The sequence below is a fragment of the Hyperoodon ampullatus genome, assembly GCF_949752795.1.
Source record: "Hyperoodon ampullatus genome assembly, chromosome: 6".
Classification (NCBI taxonomy): Eukaryota; Metazoa; Chordata; class Mammalia; order Artiodactyla; family Ziphiidae; genus Hyperoodon; species Hyperoodon ampullatus.
In genome coordinates this window covers 88,672,165-88,685,532 of record NC_136919.1, presented here as the reverse complement: position 1 = coordinate 88,685,532, position 13,368 = coordinate 88,672,165, and the positions used below count along the sequence as shown (strand labels likewise).

Genomic DNA, 13,368 nt, shown 5'->3' with positions numbered 1-13,368 from the left:
CGCTGCGGAGCACAGGCTCCGGACACGCAGGCTCAGCGACCGTGGCTCACGGGCCCAGCCACTCCGTGGCATGTGGGATCCTCCTGGACCGGGGCACGAACCCGCATCCCCTGCAACGGCAGGTGGACTCCCAACCACTGCGCCACCAGGGAAGCCCACTGCAAAATTTCTGACCTCAGAAACTCAAAGAAGGATGTTGCTACTTATAGAAATAGGGGAATATGTGAGAAGGTAAGGTTTGACTTAAAAAACAAACAAGCAAAGGAAATAAAAGCAAATAAACAAATGGGACTACATCAAACTAAAAAATACAGCAAAGAAAACTACCAACAAAACGAAAAGGCCACCAGTTGAATGGGAGAAGAAATCTGCAAACAATGTATCCAATAAGGAGTTAACATCAAAGTATACAAAGAACTCATATAACTTAATGTCAAAAAAACAAACAATCCAATTAAAAAATGGGCAGAGGAACTGAACTGATATTTTTCCAAAGAAAATGGCCAGCAGGCACATGAAAAGATGCTTAACATCACTAATCATCAGGGAAATACAAATCAAAACCACAATGAGATCTCACCGCACACATGTAAGAATAGTTATTATCAAACAGACAACAGACCAGCTGGGTCTGGCGCGTTGGCGCCCCCCCTGCCACCACCACCGCCGCCACTGCTGCCCACCTGCCACAGGGAGTGAGCTCAGGGTCCCGGCCGTGTTGCACCATGGCCCTGTACCACACAGAGGAGCACAGCCAGCCCCACTCCTGGTTATCACCTCTTTTTCAAGAATGTAGCTGGTCACTACATTTCCCCTTTCATATTCCTCTGAAGAGGAAAATGGCATTCCTACAAAGAGAGCACGAAATGATGAATATGAGAATTTGTTTAATATGGTTGTAGAAGTACCTCCGTGGACAAATGCTAAAATGGAGATTGCCACAGAGGAGTCATTGAATCCCATTAAACAAGATGTAAAGGATGGCAAGCTTCCCTATGTGGCAATTATCTTTCCTCACAAGGGTTATATATGGAATTATGGTGCCCTCCCTCAGACTTGGGAAGATCCCCATCAAAAAGATAAGAGCACAGACTGTTGTGGAGATAATAATCCTATTGATGTTTGTGAGATACGCTCAAAGGTTCTTTCTTGTGGAGATGTTGTTCATGTGAAGATCCCTGGAATTCTGGCTCTTATAGATCAGGGTGAAACAGATTGGAAATTAATTGCTATCAATGTGAATGATCCTGAAGCCTCCAAGTTTCATGATATTGAAGATGTTAAGAAGTACAAACCTGGTTACTTAGAAGCTACGCTTAATTTAATTGGTTTAGATTTTATAAGATACCAGAGGGAAAACTGGAAAACCAGTTTGCTTTTAATGGAGAATTCAAGAACAAGGTTTTTGCTCTTAAAGTTATTAAATCTACTCATGAATGTTGCAAAGCATTGCTTATGGAGAAGTGTGATGGAGGAGTTATAAATTGGACAAATGTGCAGGTATGTGATAGCCCTTTCCATTGCTCTCAAGAGGAAGCTAGATCATTAGTTGAATCAGTGTCATTTTCACTGAATAAAGGAAGTAATGAAGAAGATCAAGTATGGCACTTCCTTGGCAAGTGATGAGAACATTTGAAGTTCTGCCATCAGGATTCCAGTCTCTAAGAACTACAAGACTCCCATCTCCCCCAAGTGCTAGAAACAGGCAGATCTATGAGAATTTGCTAACTTCCTGTTGAAACTTTTTTTTTCAAACTTTTTGATATGCAATGTGTAAATAAACATTGAAATTTTTGAAAAAAAAGACAACAAATGACAAGTGTTTGCAAGGACGTGAAAAAAAGAAAGAAAAAGGAACCCTCATGCACTGTTGGTGGGAATGTAAATTGGTGAGGCCACTATAGAAAACAGTATGGAGGTTCCTCAAAAAACTAGAAACAGAACTACCACATGATCCAGAAATCTCACTCCTGGGTATATATCTGGAAAAAAATGAAAGCACTAATTTGAAAAGATACATGCACGCCAATGTTCACAGCAGCTCTATTTATAATAGCCAAGATATGGAAGCAACCCAAGTGCCCATCAACAGATGAATGACTAAAGATGTGGTGTACATATATATATATATATATATATATATATATACACACAATGGAATATTACTCAGACATAAAAAAAGAATGAAATTCTGCCATTTGCAACAACATGGATGGACCCAGACTGTATTGTGCAAAGTGAAATAAGTCACAGAGAAAGACAAAAAGACATAATGTATGATTTCTATTATGTGTGGATTCTAAAAAAACAACAAATGAACAAACATAACAAAACAGAAACAGAGTCATAGATACAGAGAATAGCTTGGGAAGGAGGGTGGGGGATGAGCAAAATAGGTGAGGGAGATTAAGAGGTACAAAATTCCAATTACAAAAATAAATGAGTCATGGGGATGAAGTGTACAGTGTAGAGAATAGTCAATAATAATGTAATATCTTTGTTTGGTGACAGTAACTAGTATAGTGGTGATCATTTTGTAACACACAGAAATACTGAAACACTATGTTTCACTATGTGAAACTAACATAGTGTTGTAGGTCAATTATACTTCAAAAACAAACAAACTCAGAAAAGGAGATCAGATTTTGTGGTTACCCAAGGTGGAGGTGGAGGGAGGCAGAATTGAATAAAAGTGGTCAAAAGATACAAACTTCCAGTTATAAAATAAGTAAGCACTAGGGATGTAATATACAACATGATTAATATAATTAAGACTGCTGTATGTATGAAAACTGTTAGGAAAGTAAATCCTAAGAGTTCTCATCGCAAGGAAAAAATGCTTTTTCTTTTTATTTTGAATCTATATGTGATGATGGATGTTCACTAAATTTATTGTGGTAATGATTTCATGATGTATGTAAGTCAAATCATTATGCTGTGCACCTTAAACTTAGCGCTGTATGTCATTTATATCTCAATAAAACTGAAAGGAAAACAAAAACAAAAACAGGGGTTTTGTTTTGTTCATGTTGAGTTTAAGCTTCCTATTTAACAGCTAAAATCAATCTCCAAAACTGGAGATTAGAGAAGCCCAGCCTAGTAAGCAGTACTTAAAGACATGAAAAGGGAACTGTGTGGGTGGTAAAGCGATCCCAGGCCAAAGATCTGAAAAAGAATAGCTGATACCACATTTAAGATACTTATAATTATTAGAAGAAATACATTACCATTAATGAATCAAATATCACCCTTAATTAAAGATTCCTTAATTTTAAAACATGCAAATGTGAAAAAGTATAACATTTTATACCTGACTCTAATGATAACCATAAATTTTAGAAAATAAAATGGTAGCTGGCAGGTTATAAAATTATCAAAAGGTTTTCCAACTAAAAAGAAACTTTTTTTTTTTTTTTTTTTTTTTGCAGTACGCGGGCCTCTCACTGTGTGGCCTCTCCCGTTGCAGAGCACAGGCTCTGGACACGCAGGCTCAGCAGCCATGGCTCACGGGCCCAGCCACTCCGCAGCATGTGGGATCTTCCCGGACCGGGGCACGAACCCACGTCCCCTGCATCGGCAGGCGGACTCTCAACCACTGCGCCACCAGGGAAGCCCAGAAACATTTTTAAATAAATGTTTTAAATAAACTCAGAGATTTCCTCATAGCTGCAACTTGGAATCAGTTGTTTTTATTTCCACTAAAGACATAAAGTCAGGAAATTTTTTATAAAGACAATTACATATCATATAATTCATTTCCCTCATTTACAGTATGACAGTATGATCATCTCCTGAGATATCAAACTAAGATTTTGCTTCTCTTGGCAGTGATAACATAGTATAAATACCTACAAATGTAAAATTAGAGATTCTACTCTATTCAATATTTTCAAAGATTAAATTATCAAATGCAGATTAAACTATCAAACAAAACTCTATTATCCATGTTTTCACGTTGCATAATTACTGTCCCATGTAGACCCCAAGTTGAGAGAGGAAGAATTAATATTGGTCTACCAAACATCACAAGTGTTTCCTCTTTTAAGAAGAGTGGGAGACAGATTTCTCACTACTGGAGAAGGAAGTTACAGATACGGAGAGGAAGAAAACTACAATGAATCCTGCAGTGTTGGATATTTAACTGGAATTGGAGGTATTAGTGTGAACTCACAGCTTTCAATATATACAGACACAAAAAATATATAGATGCATATTATATGTACATTATAATATGTATTACACATTATATAAACACACACATATATATGTATATATGTGTATATATATATATATACACATACACACACACACACACATATATATGTGTGTCCACTGAGAAGACATGGAGCAGTAACACCCCAATAGCAATGAACATACTTACCACAGTTAGAACCTACATAATGGCTTCTAAATACCATATTCCAGCAAATTAAACCAGGGCATTCTGGAGAAATGGCTGATTCTAGGACTGGTTGCCAGAAAATATAAGATGCTCCTGACACATGTTGTATGATAAAGTAAGAAAATGTTCAAAGAATGATAGAGGGGCTTCCCTGGTGGCGCAGTGGTTGAGAGTCCGCCTGCCGATGCAGGGGACACGGGTTCGTGCCCCAGTCTGGGAAGATCCCACATGCCGCGGAGCGGCTAGGCCCGTGTGCCATGGCCGCTGAGCCTGCGCGTCCGGAGCCTGTGCTCCACAACGGGAGAGGCCACAACAGTGAGAGGCCCGCATACCACAAAAAAAAAAAAAAAAAAGAATGATAGAGATATGTCAAAAGGATCCAGAAGCCAGTTTGAAGGGGCTCCCACTGTCCAAACCTGAGACAACATAAACATCAAAATAAATATTGATTACATGGGAATTCCCTGGTGGTCCAGTGGTTAGGACTCTGTGCTTTCACTGCAGGGAGCCCAGGTTTGATCCCTGCTTGGGGAGCTAAAATCCCACAAGTCACTCAGCACAGCCAAAGAAAAAAGAAAAATAAATAAATAAATATTGATTACAGACTATAATTAACCAAATAAAATAGAAAACCATGAGCCCATGTGAATATAAATGAATGAATGAATGAATGAAAAGTGTGATGAATAGAAAGATATATACAGAGTCTCAAAATACCTCTACTCAAAAAAAAAAAGGAAAGCTTTATAGTATAAAAGTCTAGCAGACAGACAACACCTTAACCAAATGATTAAATTGAACATCATCAGTAACGGGATTAATGAAAATCATGCATCACCTGATAGGATAAAATAAGAAACCAGCCTCGCTTGTGTGCTATTCCTACCAAAGACATATAACCTAAAACTAACATGAGGAAACATCAGACAAACCCAAATTGAAGACATACTACAAAATAACTGGCTTGTAGTATTTAACATTTATAAAAGTCAAGCATCAATAAAGAACTGTTCCAGAATAAAAGAGATTACTTCTCATATCACAACTTTTCAATGATTTTTCACCATGTGCATTTACTTCCTATTCAAAAAGTTTATTCATTAAATGTTTTAAATAAATACATACATGTTTTTAAAAATATGAACAGGGCTTCCCTGGTGGCGCAGTGGTTGAGAGTCCACCTGCCGATGCAGGGGACACGGGTTCGTGCCCCGGTCCAGGAAGATCCCACATGCTGTGGAGCGGCTGGGCCTGTGAGCCATGGCTGCTGAGCCTGCGTGTCCGGAGCCTGTGCTCTGCAATGGGAGAGGCCACAACAGTGAAAGGCCCGCGTACCGCAAAAAAAAAAAAAAAAATGAACAGCCTGACCCAGAAATTCCATTTCTAGGTATACACTCTAGAGAAGCACTTGCAAATATGCACAGTGAGGCAAACAGAAAGTGGTTCATGGCAGCACTGTTTATAATAATGAAAAATAGGAAACAAATGTGCAGCAATCCAAAAAAAAGATGATTACCCATTTAAAGAACTATTATGCAGCAGTTAAAAGGAGTGAGGTACATCTATATAAGCTTTACAGGTAAACTGACAAGACACATGGTGAATAAAAGAACCATGCTGTAAAGCAACATATACAATATGATACATTTTTATAACTATACATATTCTAGGTCAATGCATAGCATATCAAACTGATAATAGTAATTGAGTGTTTACCTCCTAGGAAAGGCTGATCAGTGGGAGTCTTTAGACTTATGGAGACTGTTTTAATTTTTTAACTCAGATAATTTAATAATGCATTACTTACATAAGTAAAAATAATTTTAAAAAATACTCCTGACCATGAGTTTACAGTCTATTTTGGGAGTACAGCAGACAATGAGAATGCTAGTGTTTCTCTGTCAACCATACTTTTCCATCCAATTCATCTGATATTTGAGAATGATATTCCCACTTCATGTTATCATGGGGGGAAATCAACCTAGTCCCTTTCTGATCACAAAGGTGAGCCCACAAAAGTTTGTGGGAGAGCAGCCAAGATGGCAGAGTAAAAAGACCCTGAGCTCACCTCCTCTCATAAGCACACCAAAATCATAACTATCTGCAGAATAACCATAGGTAAAAAAAAGATTGGAGCCTACCAGAAAAGATCTTCTACAGCTAGAGACATAAAGAAGGAACCACAGCGAGACCAGTAGGAGGGGTGGACTCTTGATATAATCAAATCCCATACCCCTCCCTGGGTGCGTGACCCACAAACTAGATAATAATTATATTGCAGAGATTCTCCCACAGGAGCGAGAGTTCTGAGCCCCACGTTAGGCTCCCCAGCCAGGGGGTCTGGCACTGGGAAGATGAACTCCCAGAGCATTTGGCTTTGAAGTCCAGCAGGGCGTAATTGCAGGAGCCCCACAGGACTGGGAAAAATAGAGACCTCACTCTTCAAGGGCGCATAAAAATCACACGTACACTGGGACTCAGGACAAAAGAATTAATTTGATAGGAGCTTGGGCCAGACCTACCTGCTAGTCTGGGAGAGTCTCCTGTTTGGGGGGTGGGGGGAGCTGCGGCTCACCCTGGGGACATAGACACTGGTGGCAGATATATTAGGGAACATTGCTGATGGCTGACATCTTGGCTCATTAGTTCCAAGACGTGGACCAACCAAACAGCCTGCAGGCGACACTCCTGAGACACCTCAGACAAACAACAAAATGGGACACAGCCCCATCCATCAGTAGACAGGCTAACTAAAGACTAAAGAGCTCACAGCCACCTCTGGGTTTGTCCCTAGACATGGCCCAGCCCACCAGAGGGCCAATACCCAGATCCACTCACTAGTGGACAGGCACCAGCCCCTCCTACCAGGAAGCCAGACCAAGCTACTAGACCAGCCTCATCCACCAAAGGGCAGACACCAGAACCATGAACACTATGATCCCACAGCTCAGGCCATACACCGTACTTAGTACCAGCTGGGCCCTGGCCTGGCCCACTAGCAGGGACACCGAGACCCCATACCCAAGTGTGTCAGGAACTGACACCCCTCCCAGTTATTTGATGGACACCCATCAAATGGACACCCATCAAATAAGCTCTGATTTCCCTGGGGCCTGCAGCCAGACTCCAGGAAACCAGTTCTGCCTGCCAGTGGACCAGCACTAACCCCAGGATCTGGCTTCATCTGCCAGTGTGTAGGCAACAGACCCAGAGCCTTCAGGACCCTGATTCCACCCACCACTGAGCCAGCACTAGCCTCAAGGACCCCCTAAGATTCCACAGCCAGCCACGTCATGACCAGACCCCACTAAACAGCAGCCAGCAGCATCTGCACAAGGCAGCCTGGCAACCAACTAGACCTGGGGCCTACCAGACCACCCACATAGTTAGTCCGCCACAACAGAAGGACCCATGTAGCCCTCTTAGGGTATACCTCTAAAGCATATAGCTTGGGTGACGAGAGGGGAGTGCACTGCTGGGACACATAGGACACCTACTACAGAGGGCCACTTCTCCAAGGTGAAGAAACGTAACTAACTTACCACTTACATAAAAATATAAATAGCAACTTAGACAAAATTAGAACATAAAAATATAAATAGCAACTTAGACAAAATTAGGCAGCAGAGGAATATGTTCCAGACAAAGGAACAAGATAAAACCCCAGAAGAAGAACTAAGTGAAGTGGAGATAGGAAATCTACCTGAGCAAGAGTTCAGAGTAGTGATGATAAAGATGATCAAAGACTTGGAGGAGAATGGATGCACAGAACAAGAAGTTAGAAGTTTTTAACAAAGAGTTAAAAAATATAAAGAATGACCAAACAGAGATGAAGAATACAATAACTGAAATTTAAAATACACTGGAAGGAATCAATAGTAGACTAAATGATTCAGAAGAACAAATCAGTAACCTGTAAGACTAGTGGAAATCATTGCCATTGAACAAAAAAAAGAAAAAAAAAAAGAATGAAAAGAAGACACATAAGAGACCTCTGGGACAACATCAGGTGTGCTAATATTTGCATTATGGGGGCCCCAGAAGGAGAAGAGAGAGAGAAAGAACCTGAGAAAATATTTGAAGAAATAATAGCTGAAAACTTCCCTAACCTGGGAAAGGAAATAGTCACCCAAGTCCAGGAAGCACAAAGAGTCCCACACAGGATTAACCCAAAGAGGAACACACCAAGATATTGTCATCAAAAGGACAAAAAGTAAAGATAAAGAGAGAATACTAAAAGCAGCAAGGTTAAAAAAAAAAAAAAACAAGTAACATACAAGGGAACTTGTTCAGCAGAAACTCAGCAAGCCAGAAGGGAGTATCACAATATATTTCAAATTCTTTTCCTATCTAGGTTGTTACATAATATTGAGCAGAGTTCCCTATTCTATACAGTAGGTCCTTGTTGGTTATCCATTTTAAATACAGCAGTGTGTACATGTCAATCCCAAACTCCCTATCTATCCCTCCCACCACCCTTCCCTCCTGGTAACCTTAAGTTCGTTATCTAAGCCTGTGAGTCTGTTTCTGTTTTGTAAAAAAGTTCATTTGTATCTTTTTTTTTAGATTCCACATATAAGCGATATCATACAATATTTCTCTTTCTCTGTCTGACTTACTTCACTCAGTATGACAATCTCTAGGTCCATCCATGTTGCTGCAAATGGCATTATTTCATTCTTTTTAATGGCTGAGTAAGAATTTGAAAAAGAATGGGTACATGTATATGTATAACTGAATCACTTTGCTGTATACCTGAAATTAACATGCCATTATTAATCAACTATAGTCCAATATAAAATAAAAAGTTAAAAAAAATAAAGTGATGAAAAGGAAAAACCTACAACCAAGAATACTCTACCCAGAAAGGCTCTCAATTGAGATTTGAGGAGAAATCAAAAGCTTTATAGACAAGCAAAAGCTAAAAGAATTCAACACCACCAAACCAGCTTTACAACAAATATGAAAGGAACTTCTCTAGGTGAGAAGGAAAAGGCCACAAGAAACAAGAAAAGAAACAAGAAAGAAACAAGAAAATTACAGAATGAAAAAGCTAACCAGTAAAAACAAACATACAGTAAAGGTAGGAAATCATCCACGCACAAAGCTAGTAGGGAGGTGAAAAGATGAAAGTATTGATATTAAAATCATCTTGTAATAAGCAGTTAAGAGATACACAAAACAATTAGATGTAAAATAAGATATCAAAAACAGTAATTGTGAGGGAAGAAGAGTACAAATGCAGGGTACTTAAAATGCAGAGAGTACAAATGCAAGGTCTGAAACAAACAGATCAACAAGTTAGAACAATCATGTATATAAACAGACCACTATGCAAAAACATCAAGGCAACCACAAACCAAAAGTCTATAATAGATAATACACACAAAAAAGAAAAAGGAATCCAAACAACACTAAAGATAGTCCTCAAGTCACAAGAGAAGAGAACAAAAGAAGAAAAGGGGGGAAAAAAGACCTACAAAAACAAATCCAAAACAATTAACAAAATGGCAATAAGAACATACATATCAACAATTACCTTAAATGTAAATGGATTAAATGCTCCAACCAAAATACAAAGACTGGCTGAATGGATACAAAAATAAGACCCATATATCTGCTGTCTACCACAGACCCTTCAGATCTAGAGATGCATACAGACTGAAAGTGAGGGGATGGAAAAAGGTATTCCATGCAAATGGAAATCAAAAGAAAGCTGGAGGAGCAATTCTCATATCAGACAAAACAGACTTTAAAATAAAGACTGTCATAAGAGACAAAACAGGACGCTACAAAATGATCAAGGGATCAATCCAAGAAGAAGATATAACAACCGTAAATATATTTGCAACCAACATAGAAGCACCTCAATATATAAGGCAAATGTTACAGACATAAAAGGAGAAATTGACAGTAACACAATAACAGTGGGGGAATTTAACACCCCACTTACATCAATGGAGAGATCATCCAGATGGCAAATCAATAAGGAAACACTGGCCTTAAATGACACATTAGACCAAGTGGACTTAATTGATATTTATAGAGCATTCCATCTTGAAAGCAGCAGAATACACTTTCCTTTCAAGTGCACATGGCACGTTCTCTGGGAGAGATCACATGCTGGGTCACAAAACAAGCCTTGGTAAATTTAAGAAAACTGAAATCATATCAAGCATCTTTTCCAACCACAATGCTATGAGATCAGAGATCAACTACAAGAAAAAACTGCAAAAAACACAAACATGTGGAGGCTAAACAATATGCTACTAAACAACCAATGGATCACTGAAGAAATCAAAGAGGAAATCAAAAAATACCTAGACATAAATGAAAACAAAAACACAATGATCCAAAACCTATGGGAGACAGCAAAAGCAGTTCTAAGAGGGAAGTTTATACTGATCAAAGTTTACTTCAGGAAACAAGAAAAATCTCAAATAAACAACCTAAACTTACACCTAAATCAACTAGAGAAAGAAGAAGAAACAAAACCCAAAATTAGTAGAAGGAAAGAAATCATAAAGATCAGCATAGAAATAAATGAAATAGAGAAAAAGAAAACATTAGAAAAGATCAATGAAACTAAAAGCTGGTTCTTTGAAAAGATAAACAAAATTGATAAACCTTTAGCCAGATTCATCAAGAAAAAAAGGGAGAGAGCCCAGATCAATAAAATCAGAAATGTAAAGGCAGTTACAACCAACACCACGGAAATACAAAAAATCATTAAGAGACTACTAAGAGCTACTATATGCCAATAAAATGGACAACCTAGAAGAAATGGACAAATTCTTAGAAAGGTACAATCTCCAAAGACTGAACCAGGAAGAAACAGAAAATATGAACAGAGTAATTACCAGTAATGAAATTGAATCAGTAATTTAAAAACTCCCAACAAACAAAAGTCCAGGACCAGATGGTTTCACAGGCAAATTCTATCAAACATTTCGAGAGGAGTTAACCCCTATTCTTCTGAAACTATTCCAAAAAACTGCAGAGGAAGGAATACTCCCAAACTCATTCTATGAGGCCACCATCACTCTGATACCAAAACCAGGCAAAGATACCACCCACCCACACACACACACACACAAATTACAGGCCAATATCACTGATGAACATAGACGCAAAAATCCTCAAAAAAATACTAGCAATCTGAATCCAACCATACATGAAAAGGATCACACACCATGATCAAGTGGGATTTATTCCAGGGATGTAAGGATTTTCAAATATCCACAAATCAGTCAATGTGATACACCATATTAACAAACTGAAGAACAAAACCACATGATCATCTCAGTAGATACAGAAAAAGCTTTTGATAAAATTCAACATCCATTTATGATAAAACTCTCCAGAAAGTGGAGAGGGGCATAGAGGGACATATCTCAACATAATAAAGGCCATATATGACAAACACACAGCTAGCATCATACTCAATGGTAAAAAGCTGAAAGCATTTCCTTTAGGATGAGGAAAAAGACAAGGGTGTCCACTCTCACCACTTTTATTCAACACAGTTTTGGAAGTCCTAGTAGCCACAGCAACCAGAGAAGAAAAACAAATGAAAGGAATCCAAATTGGAAAGCAAGAAGTAAATCTGTCACTGCAGATGACATAATACCACACACAGAAAATCCTAAAGATGCCACCAGAAAAGTACTAGAGCTCATCAATGAATTCAGTAAAGTTGCAGGATACAAAATTAATATACAGAAATCTGTTGCATTGCTATACAACAACAATGAAGTATCAGAAAGAGATATTAAGGAACCAATGTCATTTACCATCACATTGAAAAGAATAAAACACCTAGGAATAAACCTACCTAAGGAGGCAAAAGACCTGTACTCCTAAAACTATAAGACACTGATGAAAGAAATTGAAGATGACAGAAACAGATGGAACAACGTACTGTGTTCTTAGATTGGAAGAATCAATATTGTTAAAATGACCATACTACCCAAGGCAATCTATAAATTCAGTGCAATCCCTATCAAAACAACAATGGCATTTTCCACAGAACTAGAACAAAAAATTTTTAAATCTGTATAAAAACACAAAAGACCCTGAATAGCCAAAACAATCTTGAGAAAGAAGAACACAAGTGGAGGAATCACGCTCTCTGACTTCAGACAATACTACAAAGATACAGTCATCAAAACAGTATGGAACTGTCACAAAAACAGACACATAGAACAATGGAAACAAGATAGAGAACCCAGAAATAAACCCACGCATTTATGGCCAGTTAATATACAACAAAGGAGGCAAGAATATACAATGGAGAAAAGACAGTCTCTTCAGTAAGTTGTGATAGGAAAACTGGAGAGTTACATGTAATAGAATAAAATTGCAACATTCTCTAACACCATATTCAAAAATAAACTCAAAATGGATTAAAAACCTAAATGTAAGGCAGGATATGATAAAACTCCTAGAGGAAAAGATAGAACACTCTTTGACATAAATCATAGCAAGATGTTTTTGGATCCATCTCCTAAAGTAAAGGAAATAAAAGCAAAAATAAACAAATGGGACCTAATTAAACTCAAAAGCTTTTGCACAGCAAAAGAAACCATAAACAAAATGAAAAGATAACCTACTGCATGGGAGAATATATTTACAAATGATATGACCAATAAGGGGATTAATATCCAACACATATAAACAGCTCATATAACTCAACATCAAAAGAATAAACAACCCAGTTAAAAAAGAGGCAGAACTGAACATTTTTCCAAAGAGGAAATACAAATGGCCAACAGGCACATGAAAAGATGCTCAACGTCACTAATCATCAGAGAAATGTAAATCAAAACGACAATGACACATCATCTCATACCTGTCAGAACAGCTATCTTCAAAAAAGAACACAAATAACAAATGTTGGGGAGGATGTGAAGAAAAGGGAACCCTCCTACACTGTTGGTGGGAATGCAAATTAGTGCAGCCATTAT

The 13,368-nt window shown here is 38.3% G+C and overlaps 1 pseudogene across 1 annotated transcript; it reads left to right on the top strand.

The window, feature by feature from the left end:
- The first annotated feature begins 725 nt into the window (after positions 1–725).
- On the top strand, positions 726–1,623 carry LOC307054195 (inorganic pyrophosphatase 2, mitochondrial-like; annotated as a pseudogene). The gene has a single exon. The product of its transcript is annotated as an inorganic pyrophosphatase 2, mitochondrial-like (transcript).
- Positions 1,624–13,368: the final 11,745 nt, after the last annotated feature.